This window comes from Triticum aestivum, chromosome 2B (assembly GCF_018294505.1).
Source record: "Triticum aestivum cultivar Chinese Spring chromosome 2B, IWGSC CS RefSeq v2.1, whole genome shotgun sequence".
NCBI lineage: Eukaryota > Viridiplantae > Streptophyta > Magnoliopsida > Poales > Poaceae > Triticum > Triticum aestivum.
This window is the reverse complement of record NC_057798.1, coordinates 30,006,969-30,018,217: the sequence shown is the minus strand read 5'-3', so window position 1 is coordinate 30,018,217 and position 11,249 is coordinate 30,006,969. Positions and strand designations below refer to the sequence as shown.

Here is an 11,249-nt window from a genome sequence, read left to right as displayed (position 1 = left end):
AAAAATAAAGAGAGATTGGTCGGCTCAGTTAGCAAGTACGTGCTCTACATAATCCTGGTTTTCGGAACTTTCCAAAAGGTTCATGACCAGTTTCTTTAGAATGTTGCACCAGTATGATTTTTTTCTACTTCTTTTTATTCGCTTTCTCTAGCTTTTCTCAATCTTTTGAATAATTCAAAACATGCTCGATTGTTTAAAGATCTTCTAATTTTCGGATTTTTTCAGAATTTTAAGAAATGTTGCATTTTTTCTAAAAATGCTCAGGATTTTTTTAAATGTTCTTGTTTTCAAAACATATTTGGCTCTATTTTAAAGAATGGACATGTTTTAAATAAATCGGTATTTTTTAAAAAATCATTCCCACTTTGAAAGAGAGAAATTGTCTACTTATAAAATGTTTGTTTAAAAAATTGTGCAGAATTTTAAAAAATCGGTTTTCCAAATAATGTTCTTAAAATTTTAGAAAATGATCATTCCTTTAGAAAAATGTTTTTTAATTGAATAAAAAAATGAAATAATGCTCACTGCAGTGCCTATTTATTTTTTTGCCAGAAAACTTTTGATCTATTCATTTCCAATCATGGCAATGCAACGAAAACCAGAAATAAGAAAAATTAGATCAGACCACCTAGCGACGACTACAAGCACTGAAGCGAGCCGAAGGCGTGCCGCCGTCATCGCCCCTCCATCGGTAGAGTCGAACACAACTTGTTATAGTAGATAGTCGGGAAGTCGTCGTGCTAAGGCCCCAGAGGACCAGCGCACCAAAACAAGAACCGCCGCCGATGAAGAATAACATAGAGCGGAAGGATCCAACCCAAAGACACACGAACGTAAACGGACAACGACAAGATCCGAACACATCCACCAAAGATAAATCTGCTGGAGACACAACTTCACACGTCCACCAACGATACTAGACGCATCGCCGGAATGGGGGCTAGGTGCGGAGACCTTTATTCCATCTTCAAGAAGCGGCCGCCGTCTCTATTTCAACAATGCGTCCGCTCACTGCAGTGTTCTCTATAGTTCACCGACCAAGTACAATGTGTCAGCCCAACCGGGAGTGCACTTGTGCAAAGCACTGACTGTCTGACGCAACACGCTTCGTATAGGAGGTCCCTGCTATAGGACTGTGCCCCCGCTACATGATATATACTGCCAGCCCATTGTCATAAGTTTGTCAAGACTTTGTTTCTTTTATTTTCATTTGTGTTGATTTTTTATTTCACTTTTATTTTAAAACTAACAAAGAAAAGTCAAACATATTTTCAATATATGTTTTTCAATTTCAAAATATATTTATGATATTTAAAAATTATTCATATATTTTTTAATATATTAACACATTAAAAATGCCCATCAAATTGAAAATAAGTTTTCACCAAATTTGAAGAAGTTTTCACGCTTTCTAAATAGTTATGTTGTTGAAAACCATGTTCAAGTATTTTCTTAAAATGTTCACACATTTCCAAAATATGTACATATATTTGGAAGTTCATGAAATTTAAACATTGTACGTGACATTTACAAAAAACATGCATTTTCTTAAGAAATGCACATGTATTTTTGAAAAACAATGTTTGTATAAATATACATATATGCTGGTTAACATTTATTCATACAAGGAAAAAATCTAGAAAAAAAATATCAGAAAAATAATAAAGTAAAAAAGAAATACCTGAACAATGAAGTAAACGAGAGAGAGAATGAAGTTTGTTGTTTTTCAGTTGGACGTTTTGTCTTCTTGTTTGGTTTGTTTCACGCTGGGATGGATAATTGTTCATGATTTCGGTGATGAAGTTTAGTTCTTTTTTCTTACAACCATCAAGCGGTAGGACAAGTGCGCAAGCCACGCGTCCCAGGCAACTGGCCTAGCTCGGCTAGCCCACACGCACCGGCATAGGCTTTCAATGGAGCTTAGTATTTTAGGAGATAGGTGAAAGTATAGCTAATCGAAACAACAAAATTTTAGCAAGAAAAACAAAGTGGACCCCCCCATCCCTCTTGTGAAACCATAAGAGGAAGGACGGCACCGCCGATCTACCTTATCACTGACGTGGTCACATGCCCTTTTCCCCTTCGTTCGTTGGTTCGGTGGGGACGTCTGTTTGGTGGTAGGATGAGATTTATAGTTTATGTTTTGGCCCCAGTCGTTGATGGTGAGGTGATGGCATTGCCATCGGCATGAAATAAGTCATCCCTGCCTCATCCTTGTTCCAATGGTGCTTCTAAATACATCATTGGCAGGCGTGTGAAGAATTTGTGTCTAGTTCTCGGGATTGGGGGTTTTCTTTTGCAAGGTTTGTCTTGATGGTGATGTCGTGCAGAGTGGATGAAGTGACTTTCTGCCCTGGTCCTTGGACTCTAGTTTCATCCATGGCCAGCTTCGGGCTCGCCGTGGAGCGTTAAGAGTTGTTTTCTCTGATTCCGGCTGGCGACTTGGGGCATTATACATGCCCTGTTTGGCATCTTTTCTTTGGGACGATGATTTGCTTGTTATCCTCGGCACCTTTTGGAATAAAATTTTGAGTAAATTGCTTAATGCAAAATGTATTGTCCCTTAAAGAAGTGGTAGTGTCTCGTCTATATGTGTTGTATATCTCCATTTACTATTCTTCAATGTGTTAAATCATAGAGAAAAATGTGAGATGTCAGTGTAATTTGTTAAGAACCATCCATAATGCAAGATATTAACAAAAATGACAATTAAAATGTTGCCCGCGCATTTACGCAGACTGCTTTGCTAGTTTGGAGGAAAATAAATGAAATTACCAACTCGGTGTAGATTGAACAGCAAATTTCGTACACCACAATGACTTTTCTAGCTAATATTCCTCTAAATGAATTCTTCACATCGATGTTGTCGTGCTGGCAGGAGGGTTTGGCCAGGGGAGCTACGATGCGCTCTGTACTGTCCAAAATCTTTTCGTTCTCTAGGGGACAAGGAGTTGCTCGTTGTCTACCACAAGAAGGACAGCGTCTCTTCATCCTTCGCGGGCATGAAAAGTGACTCTTCGTCCGTCACAAGAACAACCGGGTCATAGAACTGAAAAATAATTAAACTGGGATATAGTTTTGAGACTTTGTAAATAAATTTAATATATACTAAAAAATCTGTATTATTGCACATGGGAGCCATTGATGGTTTTATCCATAGCCATTACTAGCCTATACCCGCGCGCGGCGCCTACTCCTAGATAATACTGTATATTGACGTATAATGCATAACTGTTGTGGCATCTAACATTCTTAAGAAGTTGCTCCCCACTTCTATCTATTCTTTCACCATGCACACCATTCACATCAGCTTTGTGCCACGTCATCATTCAGTTTGCAAAATCAGCCAATGAGCAAATGCTGCATCATCAATTATTTCCCATTTAAGTAATTTTTATTGGCATATGAGGTGCATGTGGTTGCCCAGTACTACTATGCAGACTTGAAATACTACCGAAGCCCAATGGTCCCTATTCGTAGTAATAAACAGAGAAAAGCCCGGCTCATTCTAAGGAGAACAACCGTCCTGCCCCCTGCTCCCCACCGTTCCCTCTCCCTCTTCCATAAATAAAGGCCCACGCTTTGACGTCCCATCCCCTTCCCCTGCCTCACTCTCCTTCCAATCAAAACAGGCGGTGGCCGCGGTGCTCTGCCAAATCTCCAGAAAATTAAAGGTCAGTCATGATGTAGGCCACTGAACAGCCGGTGTTCCATCAAAGTATGGCCGGGCGCCGTTCCATCGACGGCCACCCAGAATCGAGGAAGGCCATCTCAAAAAAAAAAAAGAATCGAGGAAGGCGCAAGCATCGATGCTCTGCTCCATGGCCGCCTGTGGCGGGGACGAGTGGCGGAGAATCCGGCTTCATCAGCGAAGATGACTTCCCCAGGAATCGACCTTCGGGCTGACACATCATCTTATTAGGTGAGCCTGGCCACACTTACTTTGACATGTGAGTTGTTGTTCTGTGTGGTTGGTCGTTCAGATCCAGTGGTAAGGCGCGGCGGTGGCGGACCCCCGTGGTCTAACTCCCAGTTTCTGAGTTATCTTTTCCTCTTCGTCTTCATCGGGCAGTAGGTCGAGAACTTTATGTTGCCTCAAGCAACGAGTTTACATAACAGTCCAGGCCTATCACATCTCATATCAGTGTTGTAAAAAAATAAAACACTGAAGTACCATCTCACTATGTTTTCATAGCATGGGAGAATATTTGTCCATCTCACTGTATAATTGTTATTTTTTCAGAGCTTGGAGTATTGTTTGTCCTGCTTCTGTAATATTTTGTTTTGAGCACGCCTCTCTATGGATCTATGCTTGCTTACTAACCACCACATCAACCTTTTCAGACTTTGGAATACTTTGTTTTGTCATCTTGAGGAGCTTGCTTTCCTGCATCTTGCCAAACTGACACGCCTGAAAACTTAATCAGGATGTACCAACTTGTGGAATTATTTTCTAGGATGAAGCATAATTGTGTAAAGAGGATGTTTATCGTCTATAAGTTTCTATATCTCTCTGTAAGGCCCCTGTATGGTTATGCCAGTTTTACGAGCTAGCCAGCTAAGTGCTAGATCTATATGGCGTATTCTCAACTAGATATATCATGGCAAGCAGATATGAGTTATTTTTTTATCTGCTACTGTATTAAACTGTGTAGTGTCCATGTGTGGACAACTTTGCCCACTGAACAATAATTAGAAGATCTGTTTAAACCTTTTCTGGACATTTATTTTATTGGAATCTTGAACTGGTAGAAAATTGTTTCAGCTAATGTCCTCTTCATGTCTGATATTGAATAGTTATAAAGGAATCAAGTCTCATTTCTCTGCTATGCTTATTCATACAAGTCTATAAAAATATATAGATCCATCGACACACCTCTAGAAATTTATTTCAGCTAATGTCCTCTTCATGCCTGCTATTGAATAGTTATAAAGGAATCAAATCTCATTTCTCCGCATATTTGGTCAGCTCTAATATTTTTCCATGTATTGGAGATGGATCTATAAAATAAAAATAAAGTTAATACTCATACATATTATGGTTTTCTTTATAACTAACAGCTTTTAAACAGCTCTGACCTCTACTGTTTTTATTTGATGTAGATTATCATCCTTCTACTATGATGTTACACTTTATACTAATTGAGCATTGTTGCCTTTGATTACATTGCTCTGGTTTTCATGCCCGACGTTAGAGCCAGGTAAAAAGGACTTCCAGCTTCAATTGAAACCCAAGTCCGATGACATAGTAGATATAAATAACATTGTCTTTTTGATCTACCCGATTGGGTCGCCAAATGAGTTGAACTATTTGTCATGCCTCTCATTCTTGGAATATAAATTTATGAGCTAACATCATGTTTATTTCTCACGGATATATGAGTGTCATATCTTCAATTATCCAGATGTAAAATTGACGATGAATGAATGAAGCTGCTTCACTTGAAAATATCAAACATATACATAGTTCTGCGTACCACTTTTTCGATGTTGATCAATCCTTTTTGTTAGCCACCCATCATAATATCATTTTTATCTGTACATAATTTATGAGAATGATAGTTGAGTCCATCTCTTAAAGAGATACTTAGGATTTAAGTCCACGTGAAAAACTACCTTGAGATAATTAAATTGCCGACTTCACTAATTCAATTTTCCTTGGTAAAACAAATATTTAAAACAAGTTGATTACGGATGTCCCGCAGCAACGCGCGGGGAATCATCTAGTTAATATAGTTCTTCTTTTTCGTAAGGGATAAAGATGGCGCATCCTTCCAATCTTTTATTTATGGTCAACATTGGTAGGGAGATTGACCTATTTGGTTCGTAGAACTACATTGACCACTAATTCAACTATGTATGTCTTCGTAATGGCAGCCGGTTTGATGTTTGACATGTATCCTCTGTGTAACTTCCCTCAACCCTGCATACTTGCTCTGGACCATTAATACTGCATGTTTTTCCTCGATATTATCATTGACTCTGCCAAGCAAGGTTCTATCTCTTTACAGGGGCTCTGTAGAATTGGGAAGCATGACATTCCTATGTATGACAGATCTTGGACAAAATGGGAAGCGAGACTACACAATGAAGATCCGAAACTTATTAATATTGGCTATTAAATCAACCACTCTGAAGTGATGAATATAGTTATTGGTATTTAGAATTTAGCAATATATTCACCTCAGATGGTTAGCACACAATACTACTTCTCTATGGCTAACTTTGGGGAACGGATCCTCTAACATCATGAAGGGATGTCATAAAGGTACAGTGTAATCCCAGTGCAAAACGAAGAAGGGATGTCACGGGCACTGTAGCAAAGATAATGTGCGCAATTACTGTTCAAAGAAAATAAAATCCGAAATTAATTTTATTGCACCATAATTTTGTTTGTATGAAATTTTTGTAAATGTATACAGTAGATTTGTAATTTGCAAATTAATTCAAGTCATTTTAAGCTTAATCATATGGATGTGAAGAAAGGGATGTCAGGGTACTGTAGCTTCCCTAACATCCTTTCGTGATGTTAGAGGATCTCATTCCCTAACTTTGCGGCCAAGTCTACCTAACTGTATATAATAAAGAAATCGTAGTATTAAAGAAGTCTTGAATTGAAAGCAACACTAAAATATATATTGATTTTGTTTCAGAATTGTGACTGCTGAATATACAACAGTGCAACCAAATGAGTCAGTACATGCTTCTCTTTAGTGATATTCATACCTGTGGTGCGTATACTTGTCCTATATTGACTTGTTTCATAGTAGTATTACAGAAATATTTATGAACGGAATGAGTGATAAGAGCCCCTGCTTTGGTGTGGGAAGAATATTAATTATTTTAAATGATATCCATACTTGTGGTGCGTATACATGTTCCTATGCGAAGGGTATAAAAAAAGGTGTATATGCCAACGCTTGTATGATGTGGTTCCTCTCACTTTCGAGGTAATTCAAAGTTCAACAGAAGGTGATTTATGATACGATACGTGGCTCTGCATCGAAATGTTTAATTAGCTGAGCTGCTTTTGGTAAAACAACCGTGTTCCAACGAATTAATTAACCTAATTTGAGCTCAACAGTCATTTCCAGGCAAGATCTGCATTCAGCAAGCAAGATTTGCTTCTCCTACCACAATTCATCAAGAACCTGAGTCATGTGGCATAGCAGGCTAAACCAAACTCTCCAACAAACTTTAGTTTGACATACCACAAACTTGCAGCTCCAGCAGGATACATCACAGGAACATGCCATGTTCTAGCATGAAGTATCTAGTCAGTTCTTTGTCACGATACCATGGAGGGGCTCAGGCACTGCGTTGCGGCGGTGCAGCGACTCGCAAGTCAACCGTGGGCGTCGGCAGACCTCGCGGAAGCATGCAGGGCGCACGACGTAGAGAGTGAGGAAGAGGCAACCGACGTGTGTTCGCCATCCCGCAGATGACGCCGATCGAGGCGGAGAGGCAAGGAGCAAGGGTGCCACCTCAAGGGGCAGGCCGTCGGACAGGAGCGATGGCGCGCCGACGTCGACGGAAGAGGAGAAGAGGCCCTCAAAGTCGGCAGAGATGACGCTGTTGCAGTCACTGGCGACGGAGCAGGCACTCCCACTCTCCCACACACAAACCCCGCGTCGGCGAGAGCGAGCCAGCGACGTCCGGTTTGTGGACTTGCATTGCTGCTGCTCGCTAGCTATTCATAGGTAGACGGGGATGGCAGACGCAGGCCGCCGTCCTCTGCTCGATGGTGGCCTTCTTGGTGTCACTCGTGTACGTCCCTTTACAGCACCTTTCATGCGTGCGCCATCACATCGGCCGGCAGAAGGGAAACGGGGCTACATGGACTCGTGAGGATCACGGAGGATGGTTGTTAGACGTTGCCGGGATGAGAATTTATAGCAGCACAAAGCGATTAAGCGGCGATGACAGGAGTTCTCTGGAAAGAGAGAGAACGCAAAAAAATAAAGGAAGCTACGCCTACGGCGGTACCGCCTAATCCCGTAAAATCTGTACGTGTCAGCCGCCCAGACCACTTCGTAAACAAACTCATCTCGTGGCAACTTCCTCTACAGCCAACAAACACGCAGTGGAAAAAATCTGCAACCGCCTGTGTAAATTGGATAGAAAAAAATACAGAAAACGGAAACACCTACACATAGAAGCGTGCATATGGAAATTATACACGTAGTCTCATCTGCAAATTGCCAAAACGATCACATTCAATGCATGATAGGAACACCTCCATGCAAAACCGGAAGCAGAAGCGGCAAAGCAAACAGCACCGCTAGCAACCACCGAGATATGGAAAGCGACGTCAGCACGAACAGCGACACAAAAACTGAACTGAGAGCGACACATAGGAAATCTAACAGCCAATAGAAACGAAAGGAACAGCAACATCAGCCTGCCCCACATGCATTGGAAAACACTAAACCCACCAAAAGAACCGTCACAGCAGTTCAAAAATTTTGAAACAAAAAACCGAATCCACAACGTCTTTGTACACAGCCGGGTACCAAACAAATGCACGTGTCTCATTCAAATTTACCCAAACATCATTTTCATCCAAGTGAAACAACCTTGAAGCGAAAACCTTGCCTGCAATAGAGGCTTGGGGCTTGGGTATGTTTTTCTTTCCTGATTGAGGGGTTTCCCCCAATTTCGTTCCATGCAAGACAGCAAGAGGGCCGGCATGGTTGCGGGAGTGTGAACCATAATGACGCTTTGATGTTTTGTCTGACTATTTTCCCCGGTTGGCATTGAGCCACATGTGTGCGTATCTTTTGTTTGTTGAACTCAATATTTTATTTGTGGAATGGAAGATAAGCCACAAGCTAGTATGAAATGTGCTTCCTTATTTATGAAGTTGCATGCGTTCGTGAGTGTAAAAACCCACACAAGCACCACCGCTCCACGAGAGCAAGTGAGGGACAGAACTCAGGCCGGCCGGCGCTTGAGTTGCTCGGAAAAGTTTTAGTGCCGGTAGGCGACATGGGGCCGGCGGCAGGAGATGGGACGAGGAGGAAGACGGCGTGTGTCCCCTGTGGGTACGGGTACGTCGCGTCGGCGCTAGTCAAGCTGCTCCTGGAGAAGGGATACGCAGTCAAGACCACCCTCAGAAACCCCGGTAAGATTAACTCACTAATTATTCCCCTAGGTTTTGTGTATTTATGCCAAGAATCTAAACGACAGATTTGTTTGATTCATGGGTTCCAGATGACGTGGTGAAAAACAAGCACCTCAAGGATTTGGAGGCGCTCGGCCCCTTGGAGGTGTTCCGTGCAGACCTCGACGAAGAGGGCAGCTTCGACGACGCCGTCGCCGGCTGCGGCTACGTCTTCTTCGACGCCCCTCCGGTGAACCTCCACGCAGAGAACCCTGAGGTAAACGACGCGCAAAAAGCACCAAACGCAATGTCTGACGGGAGGGCACGCACGCATTCTGAATGAAAAAATTGATGTAATGTACGTATGGTGATGACAGAAAGACGTGATCGAGCCGGCCGTCCACGGACTCCTGAACGTGATGAGGTCGTGAGTACGAGCGGGAACAGTGAAGCGCGTGGTGCTGACATCGTCGGCGGCCGCGGTGTCCACCTTGACGCCGGAAGGCGACGGTCATGTCCTGGACGAGGAATCCTGGGCCGACGTCGAGTTCCTCGCGTCGGGAAAGACTCATGCTTGGGTACACACACTTGAGTATTTTGATTTTCAGTTCGTTGAGTCATTCGAAACGATGATGACGCTGGCCTACCGTTGTGTAGGGGTTCCCTGTCTCCAAGGTGCGACTGGAGAAGGCGGCGAGCGAGTTCGCGCTGGAGAAGGGCATCAGCCTCGTCACTGTGTGCCCGGGCCTCATGGTGGCGCGGCGCCGGCGGCCAAGGTCCATCCCAGCGTCCTCGACGTCCTCTCGCTGCTCTCCGGTGAGTTCTCAACTGAAACTAACCAACAAAGATCCAGCAAGCAAACGCTCTTCTGAATGTGTTGTTTTGCGTATTTACAAATGAATAAATAAATAAATTTGTAATTATCGCTAGGCGATGAAGCGAGGGTCCGCACCCTTAAATTCATCGTGAGGATGTCTGGCTCCATCCCGTTGGTCCACGTCGACGACGTCTGCCGCGCCGAGATATTCGTGGCCGAGGAGGAGGCGGCGTCGGGGCGGTACATCTGCTGCAGCCTCAACACCACCGTAGTGGAGCTAGCCCGCTTCTTGGCGGCCAAGTACCCGCACTACAACGTCAACACCGACCGGTACATACTCACACTCCTGGTCATGGCGCCTTCTCAACCGTGCGCAGTGACGATGTGTATCTAAGGAAGTGTTCGTTTTTCAGGTTCTGCGGTCTTCTAGAGAAGCCTGGATGAGATATACGACGACATCATCAAGTATGGCAAGAACTTGGGAATTCTTCCATACTAATATATGACGAGCCTCTCTATCCTTGGCTCTCAGGAACAAACTTTGTTTGTGGACGGCCGGGGCCGGGTGGCGTCTTGTATCTTTATTCTACTTTGCTTTTCGTGTTTATGTTGTTGTCCTAGCACATTATTGAGAGAATTCTTTATTTGACACTACCTTAAAATGTGGTTTTCTATTTGGCCCTGTTTGACATCTATTCTAAATTTCTTTCCCAATATGGCACTCTAAATTTTTCTTCCCTGATTTCTTTACCTCCGCGAGATGCGAGTGTTGGATGGGTGTGGGCGTAGGCGAATGGATGCATGTTGTGAACAATGCATGATTTCCCTCTCCGGCCGTGCGTGAGTGTGAATGGCCTTGTGCCTCTGTATTTATAGGGAAGGGAGATAGGTAGAGCGCGAGCGTACCCGAGCTACACAGCTGCCGGTGGGCCATCTGGTTGACATGTTTGCTCGCAACCTTCGTACGTAGCTCCCATGTTTGCTGGCTGGATCAGTTGCGGGTATTTGTATACGTGCATGTACATAGTACTCCCTCCGTTCCTAAATATAAGTCTTTTTAAAGATTTTACATAGAACTCAACCATATTTAACATGCCACGGGCAGCCTAGAATATATATACTGGTGCATGCATGCATTAGTCAAGTATTCGGGTATTCGGAGAAGTATAATACGCGCAGGCCAGGGCGCCGGTATACTATATGGGTATTCGGAACTGACCCGCGGACGAGAGCACGCGCAAGGAAAAAGGGCTCGCGTGGACTTTCAAGTTTCCTACCCTAGCCGCCGCCGCCACCACGCGACTAGGGCGAGGCACTTTTTCCTCCGAT

At 43.3% G+C, this 11,249-nt stretch overlaps 1 long non-coding RNA gene and 1 pseudogene across 1 annotated transcript; both read left to right on the top strand.

The window, feature by feature from the left end:
- The first annotated feature begins 3,611 nt into the window (after window positions 1-3,611).
- LOC123040143 (uncharacterized) lies at window positions 3,612-6,381 on the top strand. Its single transcript, XR_006418056.1, has 2 exons — window positions 3,612-3,922; window positions 4,345-6,381. It is a non-coding gene; the product is annotated as an uncharacterized lncRNA (long non-coding RNA).
- A 2,558-nt stretch (window positions 6,382-8,939) lies between these two features.
- On the top strand, window positions 8,940-10,364 carry LOC123038841 (anthocyanidin reductase ((2S)-flavan-3-ol-forming)-like; annotated as a pseudogene).
- The last annotated feature ends 885 nt before the right edge of the window (window positions 10,365-11,249 follow it).